The following is a 12,925-nucleotide window of genomic DNA, read 5'->3' as shown; positions in this document are numbered from 1 at the left end:
ACCGGAGCTCTGAGCAGTCATACTCCTCTCTTACATACAACGCAACTCCCCCACCTTTTCTGCCCTGCCTGTCCTTCCTGAACAGTTTATATCCATCCATGACAGTACTCCAGTCATGTGAGTTATCCCACCAAGTTTCTGTTATTCCAATCACATCATAGTTCCCTGACTGTGCCAGGACTTCCAGTTCTCCCTGCTTGTTTCCCAGGCTTCTTGCATTTGTGTATAGACACTTAAGATAACTCAATGATCATCCCTCTTTCTCAGCATGAGACAGGAGTCCTCCCCTCTTCAAAACTGGGTTAAAATCATACTCCCTATGTCGATGTAGGCCCTGATGCACAGCCAGGGGAAAGACCCCAGTGGATTTCATTGGGTTGCCAAGGCAGGTAGTGGGGACTAGAAGAGAGGGACCTGGGCTGGGATCAGGCCTTCACTTGTTCCACCCACTGCTGTCCCCACAAGGAAATGCCCTTTTCCCAGGGATCCCTCAGCATAAAGGGATCATTCTGCAGGGTTGGCAGAAACACACCTTGATCTTGTGCCACCGTGTTTGCCCAGGGGTGGGTCCTAGCTCTGAGCACCTCAGAAGAGGATAAGATGAAGAGCCAAGAGGAGAAGGAAATGCTCAGAAGGGCTGCAGAGTGTACAAGGAAGACTTGTACCTGCTCAGACATTAAGGCTAGTTTGAGGGGAATGGATCACTCCAGAGGGCCCAGACAAGCTCCTCAGCCCAGACCCTCACCCTGTCTCTGACCTATCAGACAGGGGTGCTAGAACCAGAGCTCAGGGCTTGATTTGTAAGCCAGGACTTATGGCTTTGATTCCCACTGGGCTAAGGGGTCCAGCTCCCAAGAGGTTTGCCTCTCTACGCTGACGGGCTGGGGACACAAAAGACTAGAGGATGAAACCCTCTCACCTGTATCAGCCTATTCGCACTGAGCCCGACCGACATGCAGAGCGTATCAGCATGGACAGCTCCATGTGACTCACTCAGTGAAAGGGGCATCCCCACACACAGCCAAGTAGTGAATGGAAACAGTTCTCAGTGTCAGACATCAGGGTGCACAACTGGCACTGAGTGTGGGGACGGAGGAGCCTGGGATAACAGGGGACTGAGGCTTAGGATTACCAGCAGACTTGTGGAGGGGACGGAAGAAAGGGCTAGGCTAGGAGAGGGCTGAGGGTTGGGAGTGAAGAGCATTGGCAGAGTTGTTTAAAGACCACCTCTTGTTCAACACACCTGTTGTTTCTCCACTCCAGAGGTCCCTTTCAACCCTGATATCATATGATTATATAAAAGTAGGGAACCACCCATGGACCTCTAGAAGGTTATTTCCTTTTACTCCCAGTTCCTAGGAAGTTCTCATGATCGCCTTTCTTTGCTGAATGTCATATCCCACAGCTCCCTGGCCACCTGCTCAGCTGGAATCCATGTAGTGGACACCAGAGTTGGAGGAGTCTCAGCCACTTTCATTTCAGCAGAGATATGGATCCATGTCTCTGACAGGAGTCCCAGCACAAAAAGACTAAGGATGGTGATGGCTTAGCTGGGATAGGTGCTGGGGGGGGGGGGCCTCCAGTACTCAGCCTCAGGGTCATTTGATGTTCTTCTGAATTCAAGTGACTAAAGCTGGAGGAGCTGGGAGTATTTTGTGCTGTACTGAATTTCAGCTTGTTGATTTTGGACTGTGACCCAGAGGTCCATGGGTGGTTCCCTACTTTCACATAATCATATGATATCAGGGTTGGAAGGGACCTCTGGAGGTCATCTAGTCCAACCCCCTGCTCAAAGCAGGACCAATCCCCAACTAAATCAACCCAGCCAGGGCTTTGTCAAGCCTGACCTTAAAAACCTCTAAGGACGGAGATTCCACCACTTCCCTAGGTAACCCATTCCAGTGCTTCACTACCCTCCTAGTGAAAAAGTTTTTCCTAATATCCAACCTAAACCTCCCCCACTGCAACTTGAGACCGTTACTCCTCGTTCTGTCATCTGCTACTACTGAGAACAGTCTAGATCCATCCTCTTTGGAACCCCCTTTCAGGTAGTTGAAAGCAGCTATCAAATCCCCCCTCATTCTTTTCTTCTGCAGACTAAACAATCCCAGTTCATAGAATCATAGAATCATAGAATATCAGAGTTGGAAGGGACCTCAAGAGGTCATCTAGTCCAACCCCCTGCTCAAAGCAGGACCAAGTTCCCTCAGCCTCTCCTCATAAGTCATGTGCTCCAGCCCCCTAATCATTTTTGTTGCCCTCCACTGGACCAGAGTCCAATTTTTCCACATCCTTCTTGTAGTGTGGGGCCCCAGACTGGACACGGTACTCCAGATGAGGCCTCACTAATGCCGAATAGAGGGGAACGACCACGTCCCTCGAACTGCTGGCAATGCCCCTACTTATACAGCCCAAAATGCCGTTAGCCTTCTTGGCAACAAGAGCACACTGTTGACTCATATCCAGCTTCTCGTCCACTGTGACCCCTAGGTCCTTTTCAGCAGAACTGCTACCTAGCCATTCGGTCCCTAGTCTGTAGCAGTGCATGGGATTCTTCCGTCCTAAGTGCAGGACTCTGCACTTGTCCTTGTTGAACCTCATAAGATTTCTTTTGGCCCAATCCTCTAATTTGTCTAGGTCCCTCTGTATCCGATCCCTACCCTCCAGCGTATCTACCACTCCTCCCAGTTTAGTGTCATCTGCAAACTTGCTAAGGATGCAGTCCACGCCATCCTCCAGATCATTAATAAAGATATTGAACAAAACAGGCCCCAGGACCGACCCCTGGGGCACTCCGCTTGATACTGGCTGCCAACTAGACATATAGCCATTGATCACTATCCATTGAGACCAACGATCTAGCCAGCTTTCTATCCACCTTATAGTCCATTCAGCCAGCCCATACTTCTTTAACTTGCCGGCAAGAATACTGTGGGAGTCCGTATCAAATGCTTTGCTAAAGTCAAGGAATAACATGTCCACTGCTTTCCCCTCATCCACAGAGCCAGTTATCTCGTCATATAAGGCAATTAGGTAAGTGAGGCATGACCTGCCCTTGGTGAATCCATGCTGACTGTTCCTGATCACTGTCTTCTACTCTAAGTGCTTCAGAATTGATTCCTTAAGGACCTGCTCCATGATTTTCCAGAGACTGAGGTGAGGCTGACTGGCCTGTAGTTCCCCGGATCCTCCTCCTTCCCTTTTTTAAAGATGGGCACTACATTAGCCTTTTTCCAATCATCCGGGACCTCCCTCGATCGCCATGTGTTTTCAAATATAATGGCAAATGGCTCTGCAATCACATCCACCAACTCCTTTAGCACCCTCGGATGCAGCGCATCCGGCCCCATGGACTTGTGCTCGTCCAGCTTTTCTAAATAGTCCCAAACCACTTCTTTCTCAACAGTGGGCTGCTCACCTCCTCCCCATGCTGTGCTGCCCAGTACAGTATTCTGGGAGCTAACCTTGTTCGTGAAGACAGAGGCAAGAAAAGCATTGAGTACATTATTTTTTTCCCCACATCCTCTGTCACTAGGTTGCCTCCCTCATTTAGTAAGGAACCCACACTTTCCTTGACTTTCTTCTTGTTGCTAACATACCTGAAGAAACCCTTCTTGTTACTCTTAACATCTCTTGCTAGCTGCAACTCCAAGTGTGATTTGGCCTTCCTGATGTCAATCCTGCATGCCTGAGCAATAGTTTTATACTCTCTGGTCATTTGTCCAATCTTCCACTCTTGTAAGCTTCTTTTTTGTGTTTAAGATCAGCAAGAATTTCACAGTTAAGCCAAGCTGGTCGCCTGCCATATTTACTATTCTTTCTACACATCGGGATAGTTTGTTCCTGCAACCGCAATAATGATTCTTTAAAATACAGCCAGCTCTCCTGGATTCTTTTCCCCCTCATGTTATTCTCCCAGGGGATCCTGCCCATCAGTTCTCTGAGAGAGTCAAAGTCTGCTGTTCTGAAGTCCAGGGTCCATATTCTGCTGCTCTCCTTTCTTCCTTGTATCAAGATCCTGAACTCGATCATCTCATGGTCACTGCCTCCCAGATTCCCATCTACTTTTTCTTCCCCTACTAATTCTTCCCTGTTTGTGAGGAGCAGGTCAAGAAGCACTCTGTCCCTAGTTGGTTCCTCCAGCACTTGTACCAGGAAATTGTCCCCTACACTTTCCAAAAACTTCCTGGATTGTCTGTGCACTGCTGTATTGCTCTCCCAGCAGATATCATGGTGATTGAAGTCTCCCATGAGAACCAGGTCCTGTGATCTAGTAACTTCTGTTAGTTGCCAGAAGAAAGCCTTGTCCACCTCACCCCCATGGTCTGGTGGTCTATAGCATACTCCCACCATGACATCACCCTTGTTGCTCACACTTCTAACTTAATCCAGAGACTCTCAGGTTTTTCTGCAGTTTCATACTGGAGCTCTGAGCAGTCATACTGCTCTCTTACATACAATGCAACTCCCCTCACTTTTTCTGCACTGCCTGTCCTTCATGAACAGTTTATATCCATCCATGACAGTACTCCAGTCATGTGAGTTATCCCACCAAGACTCTGTTATTCCAATCCCATCATAGTTCCTTGACTGTGCCAGAACTTCCAGTTCTCCCTGCTTGTTTCCCAGGTTTCTTGCATTTGTGTATAGGCACTTAAGGTAACTCGCTGATCATCCCGCTTTCTCAGTATGAGACAGAAGTCCTCCCCTCTTATGCTCTCCTGCTCGTGCTTCTTCCCGGTATCCCATTTCCCCACTTACCTCAGGGCTTTGGTCTCCTTCCCCCAGTGAACCTAGTTTAAAGCCCTCCTCACTAGGTTAGCCAGCCTGCTTGCGAAGATGCTCTTCCCTCTCTTCATTAGGTGAAGCTCGTCTCTGCCTAGCACTCCTCCTTCTCGGACCACCATCCCATGGTCAAAGAATCTAAAGCCTTTTCCCTAACACCACTTGTGTAGCCATTCATTGACTTCCATCATTCGACAATCTCTACCTGGGTCTTTTCCTTCCACAGGGAGGATGGACGAGAACACCACTTGTGCCGCAAACTCCTTTATCCTTCTTCCCAGGATGGTCTGAAATGTTAGCAATTATCTTCATCACCATCCTCTTCCTCCTCATCACCAGGGGCCATCATTCTAGCCCCTTCCAAGAGTTACATCTTTTCTCTCCCCTATTGTCCATAGGCTGGGATGCAACTTTAATAATATGTTATGTTGACGCCACTATATCTAATGAATATTCAGTAGGGTTTTTTCCACTTTTACTTATATGTATTTTCTCATCCTACTAATGTTGAGGTGTCCTTCTTCTATAGGTTAGCATACTGATAAGTGTAACTACCATTTCAGCTCATGATCATATGCGTTGTACTAGAAAGAGAGAGCCTGAAGCATGGGCCTAGTGCAAGGCCTGAGGCCTGAACCAAAGTCAACAAAAGTTATCCTATGAGCAACAATCAGACCCTGTCAAAAGCAGATGCTTGCTGGCAACTCAGGATCCAGTACATGAACTCAGCAGTGGTATTGCTAGCATTGCTAAAACACACTGAATATGTAAACACATTCGAGCAGGCCATAAGAACATAAGAATGGCCATAATGGGTCAGACCAAAGGTCCATCCAGCCCAGCAGCCAGTGCCGACAGCAGCCAATGCCAGGTGCCCCAGAGAGACTGAACCTAACAGGTAATGATCAAGTGATCTCTCTCCTGCCATCCATCTCCACCCTCTGACAAATAGAGGCTAAGGACACCATTTCTTACACATCCTGGCTAATAGCCATTAATGGACTTAACCTCCATGAATTTATCCAGTTCTCTTATGAACACTGTTGTAGTCCTAGCCTTCACAACCTCCTCAGGCAAGGAGCTCGACAGGTTGACTGTGTGCTGTGTGAAGAAGAACTTCCTTTTATTTGTTTTAAACCTGCTGCCTATTAATTTCATTTGGTGCCCCTAGTTCTTATATTATGGGAACAAGTAAATAACTTTTCCTTATTCACTTTCTCCACACCACTCATGATTTTATATACCTCTATCATACCCCCCCTTCGTCTCCTCTTTTCCAAGCTGAAAAGTCCTTGGCTCTTTAATCTCTCCTCATATGGCATCCGTTCCAAACCCTAATAATTTTAGTTGCCCTTTTCTGAACCTTTTCTAATGCCAGTATATCTTTTTTGAGATGACGAGACAACATCTGTACACAGTATTCAAGATGTGGGCGTACCATGGATTTATATACGGGCAATAAGATATTCTCCATCTTATTCTCGATCTGTTTTTTAATGATTCCTAACATCCTGTTTGCTTTTTTGACTGCCGCTGCACACTGCGTGGATGTGTTCAGAGAACTATCCACGATGATTCCAAGATCTCTTTCCTGATTAGTTGTAGCTAAATTAGCCCCCATCATATTGTATGTATAGTTAGGGTTATTTTTTCCAATGTGTATTACTTTACATTTATCCACATTACATTTCATTTACCATTTTGTTGCCCAATCACTTAGTTTTGTGAGATCTTTTTGAAGTTCTTCACAGTCTGTTTTGGTCTTAACTATCTTGAGCAGTTTAGTATCATCAGAAAACTTTGCCACCTCACTGTTTACCCCTTTCTTCAGATCATTTATGAATAAGTTGAATAGGATTGGTCCTAGGACTGACCCTTGGGGAACACCACTAGTTACCCCTCTCCATTCTTAAAATTTACCATTTATTCCTTTGTTCCCTGTCTTAACCAGTTCTCAATCCATGAAAGGATCTTCCCTCTTATTCCATAAGAACTTAATTTACATAAGAGCCTTTGGTGAGGGACCTTGTCAAAGGCTTTTTGGAAATCTAAGTACACTATGTCCACTGGATCCCCCTTGTTCACATGTTTGTTGACCCCTTCAAAGAACTTTAATAGATTAGTAAGACATGATTTCCCTTTACAGAAGCGATGTTGACTTTTGCCCAACAATTTATGTTCTTCTATGTGTCTGACAATTTTATTCTTTACTATTGTTTCAACTAATTTGCCCGGTACTGATGTTAGATGTACTGGTATGTAATTGTCAGGATCACCTCTAGAGCCCTTTTTAAATATTGGTGTTACATTAGCTATCTTCCGGTCATTGGGTACAGAAGCTGATTTAAAGGACAGGTTCCAACCATAGTTAATAGTTCCACAATTTCACATGTGAGTTCTTTCAGAAATCTTGGGTGAATTGCATCAGGTCCCGGTGACTTGTTACTGTTAACTTTATCAATTAATTCCAAAACCTCCTCTAATGACGCTTCAATCTGTGATAATTCCTCAGATTTGTCACCTACAAAGGATGGCTTAGGTTTGGGAATCTGCCTAACATCCTCAGCCGTGAAGACTGAAGCAAAGAATTCATTTAGTTTCTCTGCAATGACTTTATCATCTTTAAGTGCTCTTTTTTATCTAGATCGTCCAGGGGACCCACTGGTCGTTTAGCAGACTTTCTGCTTCTGATGTACTTAAAAAACATTTTGTTCTTACCTTTTGAGTTTTTGGCTAGCTGTTCTTCAAACTCCTTTTTGGCTTTTCTTATTACATTTTTACACTTAATTTGGCAGTGTTTATGCTCCTTTCTATTTACCTCACTAGGATTTGACTTCCATTTTTTAAAAGTTGCCTTTTTAATCTCTCATTGCTTCTTTTAAATGGTTGTTAAGCCACAGTGGCTCTTTTTTAGTTCTTTTATTGTTTTGTTTGTTTGTTTGTTTTTAATTTGGGGTATACAGTACATTTAAGTTGAGCCTCTAGGATGGTGTCTTTGAAAAGTGTCCATGCAGCTTGCAGGGATTTCACTTTAGTCACTGTACCTTTTAATTTCTGTTTAACTAACCTCTTCATTTTTGCATAGTTCCCCTTTCTGAAATTAAATGCCACAGTGTTGGGCTGCTGAGGTGTTCTTCCCACCACAGGAATGTTAAATGTTATTATATTATGGTCACTATTTCCAAGCAGTCCTGTTATAGTTACCTCTTGGACCAGATTCTGCGCTCCACTCAGGACTAAATCGAGAGTTGCCTCTCCCTCTGTCGGTTCCCATACCGGCTGCTCCAAGAAGCAGTCATTTAAAGTAATGACAAATTTTGTCTCTGCATTTCGTCCTGAGGTGACATGTACCCAGTCAATATGGGGATAATTGAAATCCCCCACTATTATTGAGTTCTTTATTTTGATAGCCTCTCTAATCTCCCTTAGCATTTCATAGTCACTATCACTGTCCTGGTCAGGTGGTCGATAATGCATCCCTACTATTATATTCTTATTAGAGCATGGAATTACTATCCATAGAGATTCTATGGAACATGTGGATTCATTTAAGATTTTTACTTCATTTGATTCTATATTTTCTTTCACATATAGTGCCACTCCCCCCGCATGATTTGTTCTGTCCTTCTAATATATTTTGTATCCCGGAATGATTGTGTCCCATTGATTGTCCTCACTCCACCAAGTTTCTGTGATGCCTATTATATCAATATCCTCCTTTAACATGAAGCACTCTAGTTCACCCATCTTATTATTTAGACTTCTAGCATTTATGTACACGCACTTTAAAAATTTGACACTTTTTATTTGTCTGCCCTTTCCGATGTGTCAGATTATTTTTTATGTGAATGTTTCTCATCTGATCTGGCCCATACTTTATCCTCTTCCATCCTCTCCTCCTGACTAAAACCTAGAGAATCTCTATCAATAGACTCTCCTCTAAGAGAAGTTTCTGTTCGATCCACGTGCTCCTCTGCAGCAATCAGATTTCCCCAATCTCTTAGTTTAAAAACTGCTCTGCAACCTTTTTAATGTTAAGCACAAGAACACCCCGGCCTAGCACATGATCAAATGGTTTGACAAAAGTGATTAGTAGTGATATTTTGTCTGAAACATCAGGAGTAAAAGTACAAAGGGAGGTTGTGAATAGGGATGTTTTGTCTGAAACATCAGGAAAAAAGTACAAGGGGAGGTAACAAACATGTCATGAAACACGTAAACCAACACGCAAGTTGTTTAACCCATATTGTTTGTCTCAGTCTATAAATGTTGGGATAACTTGCCTTAACCCTTTGTCTCGCCTAGAGGAAAATGGAAAGTCCCACTATTAACTGAGCTGGTCCATTGTAATGGGCATACCTGTGTTAGTGGTCCTGTAGAGTCTACGGGATACTAGGACCATGCTTCGTTAACAATAAACCTGGCCGTGCGCCTTCACTATAGAATCAGAATCTGGCAGTCTGCTTGGGCATTTCAGTTGAGGTCTGCTGTGTCGGTTATTTGCACAGAGCCAGCACAGCACGGAGAGAGAACACACACACAACCAAATGACAAACAATATCCTTCACCCCTTGCTCAAGTGGACGTGTGGATACTACTTTCATGTTCCTTGTGGTATCCCTTACTGGAGCATTCTAACTCCTACAATTGAGCAAGTGCTCCTTAGTTCTTAACATCTAAAGGTAACCATTGACCTATGCCCAGGGTTACAGCCTACTTAACCACACCTATGCTAGTTTATGCTTCAGCTAATGTCTTACACAATATAGGACACTATAGGTTTCTTGTGGTACAGCTGAATATAATAAAAGCAGCTAAATATAATGATAATGAAGGCAAGCTAGTCCTTTGGGCTACAGACCCCCCTCCTCTTGATTGGGTGATTGTTAACAAACCCTATCACACACAATGTAATAGATAACAGATAAAGGGGAATTGGCACCTGCCCAAATAGTATGTGTGTATAAGTGTCTTTGGGGTTTGACATAAAATTTGATCCTGTGACCTTGAACTCCAATTGACTATAAAATATCTTTGATATTTGGTTATTACAATACTGGAATACTGGCCATGTCCACTATATGTCACCCTTCTCATAAAAACCTGTTATTTAGTTATCCTGAGAGAATCCGACGACGATGGATTCTGTTGGAGCATTCCTTCCAGCCACCCCGTGGTGTGTCCACCTTAAACATATTATACCCACCAATATATTGACCCCCCTTTTCAGAGCAACAGGCCATCGGTGGAGTTTTCCAAGTTGGGTGATACACTACCAGAGGAGGTACATGGATGAAGTCATTGTAGACATTCAACGTGATCTACTGAGTGGATAGCTGCCAAGTGACCAAACACATACTCATCTGGACTGAACATAGGCAAAGAGGTGCCATGATGTAATCTTTGTTAAATAAGAGTCTTAATTAGGGTGCAGTGTCACAGAACCCGTACCTGAATTGCTCCCAGTGGCACTCTCTGACCAGAATTAAGCAAGTGGCTCTGCCTGTTCCATGTTTTAAAACAGTTTAAACAATACAATTTAGCAAATTGTTAATCCTTGATTAAATGTGGGACCTTTTCCCATTCTAAAATTATAGGTTATTACCTAATACCTATTGTGAAGGTGCTTAACACATTTACTGTATGCAGAACTAATGTATGGCACACTGTACACACTACTACTCATTGTACAGGTGTAGCCACATCCAACCCTAGACCCTGTTTTTCCCCACCACTCAGAATTTTTCTTTCCTAACCCTTATTTCATTTACTGGAAATTGACCCTAGCCGTAAGCTGCATAAAGGGAGAATGTCATATCCCCAGCATTTACAGTAACATTTTAAAGGAGAGAAATTATGAAGCAGCAGGTTCCTCCCTCCTTTTTTCCTAGAAGAAAACTGTGCAAAGGAGGTAGATAAAAACTGACCCCTCAACCTTGTTATTCGAAGAAACCGCCCTCTCCCGCCCCAGCACCTCCCCCGCTTTAACACTTTTGCTAAACATGCAGTGTTTAATTATATCAAATAAAGTTTGCTGTTAAAGTTTTAACAAATGCACCAGTCTTTAAAGTTTTGCCTAAAGGCTTTAGATTTATACAACAGACAAATTAGCTCATGTAAAAGAGTTAACACTTTTTACCACAGATAAGGAGTCTGTTTTTCCCCACCACATACACTTTTTCTTTCTGAATGTTTTTTAAATATAAACCAAGGACAAATAAATGTTTAAAATATTAATTAAAGGGAACAGGCATGTAGATTTCTTTGTTTTAGTTTTGTTAAAGATACTTGTGAAAGTTGTATTAAACTTCCTTATTTCACTTACTGGAAACCAACTTTAGCTTTGTAAGGCATGAATATCATTTACAGTAAAAGTTTAAGAGGAATGAATAACTGCATGAAGGAGTAAGAAAAATATCCCCCTCCCTTGTTATTTGAAGCTGATAACTATTGCAACAGAGATGATAATTACTTAATGATGAAAATTAAATAACCTTAGCATCTCTTTAAGCTTTCATTATTTAATTTTAAGCCTATACTATCACTATAGCTTTTAAAAAAGTTTGTTGCTTCAAATAGGCCTCACTGCATATGAAACATTCCCAAAAGAGGCTTGTTATGTTACAGCTCATTCCATGCTGTATTTTCATGCTAAAAATATAAAGAACTTTATCTGATATAATTAAACACTGCATATTTAGCAAAAGTGTTAAATGGAAGGGAAAAAAATCAGGAAGGTGGGTGCGGATAGGCTATACCTGAACTTCATGCAGTCACAAAACCTTCGCTTTTGTTGTTTTAAAAATTTCATAAAGATTTCTTCCTAATTAACATTATTTTGTTTCAGTAGTTATCAGCTTCAAATAACAAGGGAGGGGGATATTTATTTATTCATTCATTCCTCTCACACTTTTATTGTAAATGATATTCACCCTTTACAAAGCTAAAGTCAGTTTCCAGTAAATGAAATAAGGAAGTTTGAGATCACTTTCACAAGTGTCTTTAACAAAACTAAAACAAAGAAATCTACATGCCTGTTCCCTTTAATTAATGTTTTAAAAGTTTGTTTGTCCTTGTTTTCAACTTTGAAAAACATTCTCAAAGAAGGAAGTGTGTGTGGTGGGGGAAAAAAATCCCTGGTAAAAAGTGTTAACTCTTTTACATGAGCTAATTTGTCTGTTGTATAAATCTAAAGCCTTTAGGTGAAACATTAAAGACTGGTGCATTTGTGAAAACTTTAACACCAAACTTTATTTGATATAATTAAACACTGCATGTTTAGCAAAAGTGTTAAACGGAGGGGGGGGAAGTCAGGGGTCGTTTTTTTGAATAAGAAGGGTGAGGGGTCAGTTTTTATGTACCTCCTTTGAACAGTTTTCTTCTAGGAAAAACAGGAGGGCGGACCCATTGCTACATAATTTCTCTCCTTTAAAAATTTATTATAAAACAGTTAAAAAGAATGGGTTAAATGCATTGTAAATGGTTCTATCGCTATTTTTTTTACAATTGACATTCTTGTACACAGGATTTTTTTTCTAGACTAAAATCTTTGTGTCGCAGAGTTGATAATTATTTAGTGATGAAAATTAAGTAAACTTAGCATCTCTTTAGGTTTTCATTATTTAATTGTAAGCCTTTGCTTTTGCTGCAAAAAGAAACACTTTTAAAAAAACATGCTACTTCAAATAGGGCTCGCTGCATGCTATTTTTTTTATCAAAACACATATGTAAACACATATGTCATTTCACTAGGGGCAGCTGCTTGGGTAAGTTCATTCCTTCACTCTCTCTTTCTCTCTCCTCTTTAAAACCTCTTTGCCATGTGCTGTCTTTTCTCTCCTTTAAAAATCTCTTTGCCCTGTGTTCAGTGACACAGGCTCTCTATCTATTCTTTAATTTCTTTGAAATCCTCTTTTTCTTGAATTTCTCAACTCTATGTTTTATTTCAAAATAAGCCTTTTTTAATAAACTTTTTAAACCCTCTTTGCTCCTCTCTCTCCATGTGTTCCCTATCTTTTCTCCTCCTCTCTTTGCCTATCACGTGCTTACTAAACTCTCTCTCAACCTAACATAGAAATCTCTATTTTCTTTAATTTGCCTTTATTCTTTAATTTATTTCAAAATAACCCTTTTTAATTTC

Source organism: Malaclemys terrapin, chromosome 12 (genome assembly GCF_027887155.1).
Source record: "Malaclemys terrapin pileata isolate rMalTer1 chromosome 12, rMalTer1.hap1, whole genome shotgun sequence".
NCBI classification, from domain to species: Eukaryota; Metazoa; Chordata; order Testudines; family Emydidae; genus Malaclemys; species Malaclemys terrapin.
This window is presented reverse-complemented; position numbering follows the sequence as displayed.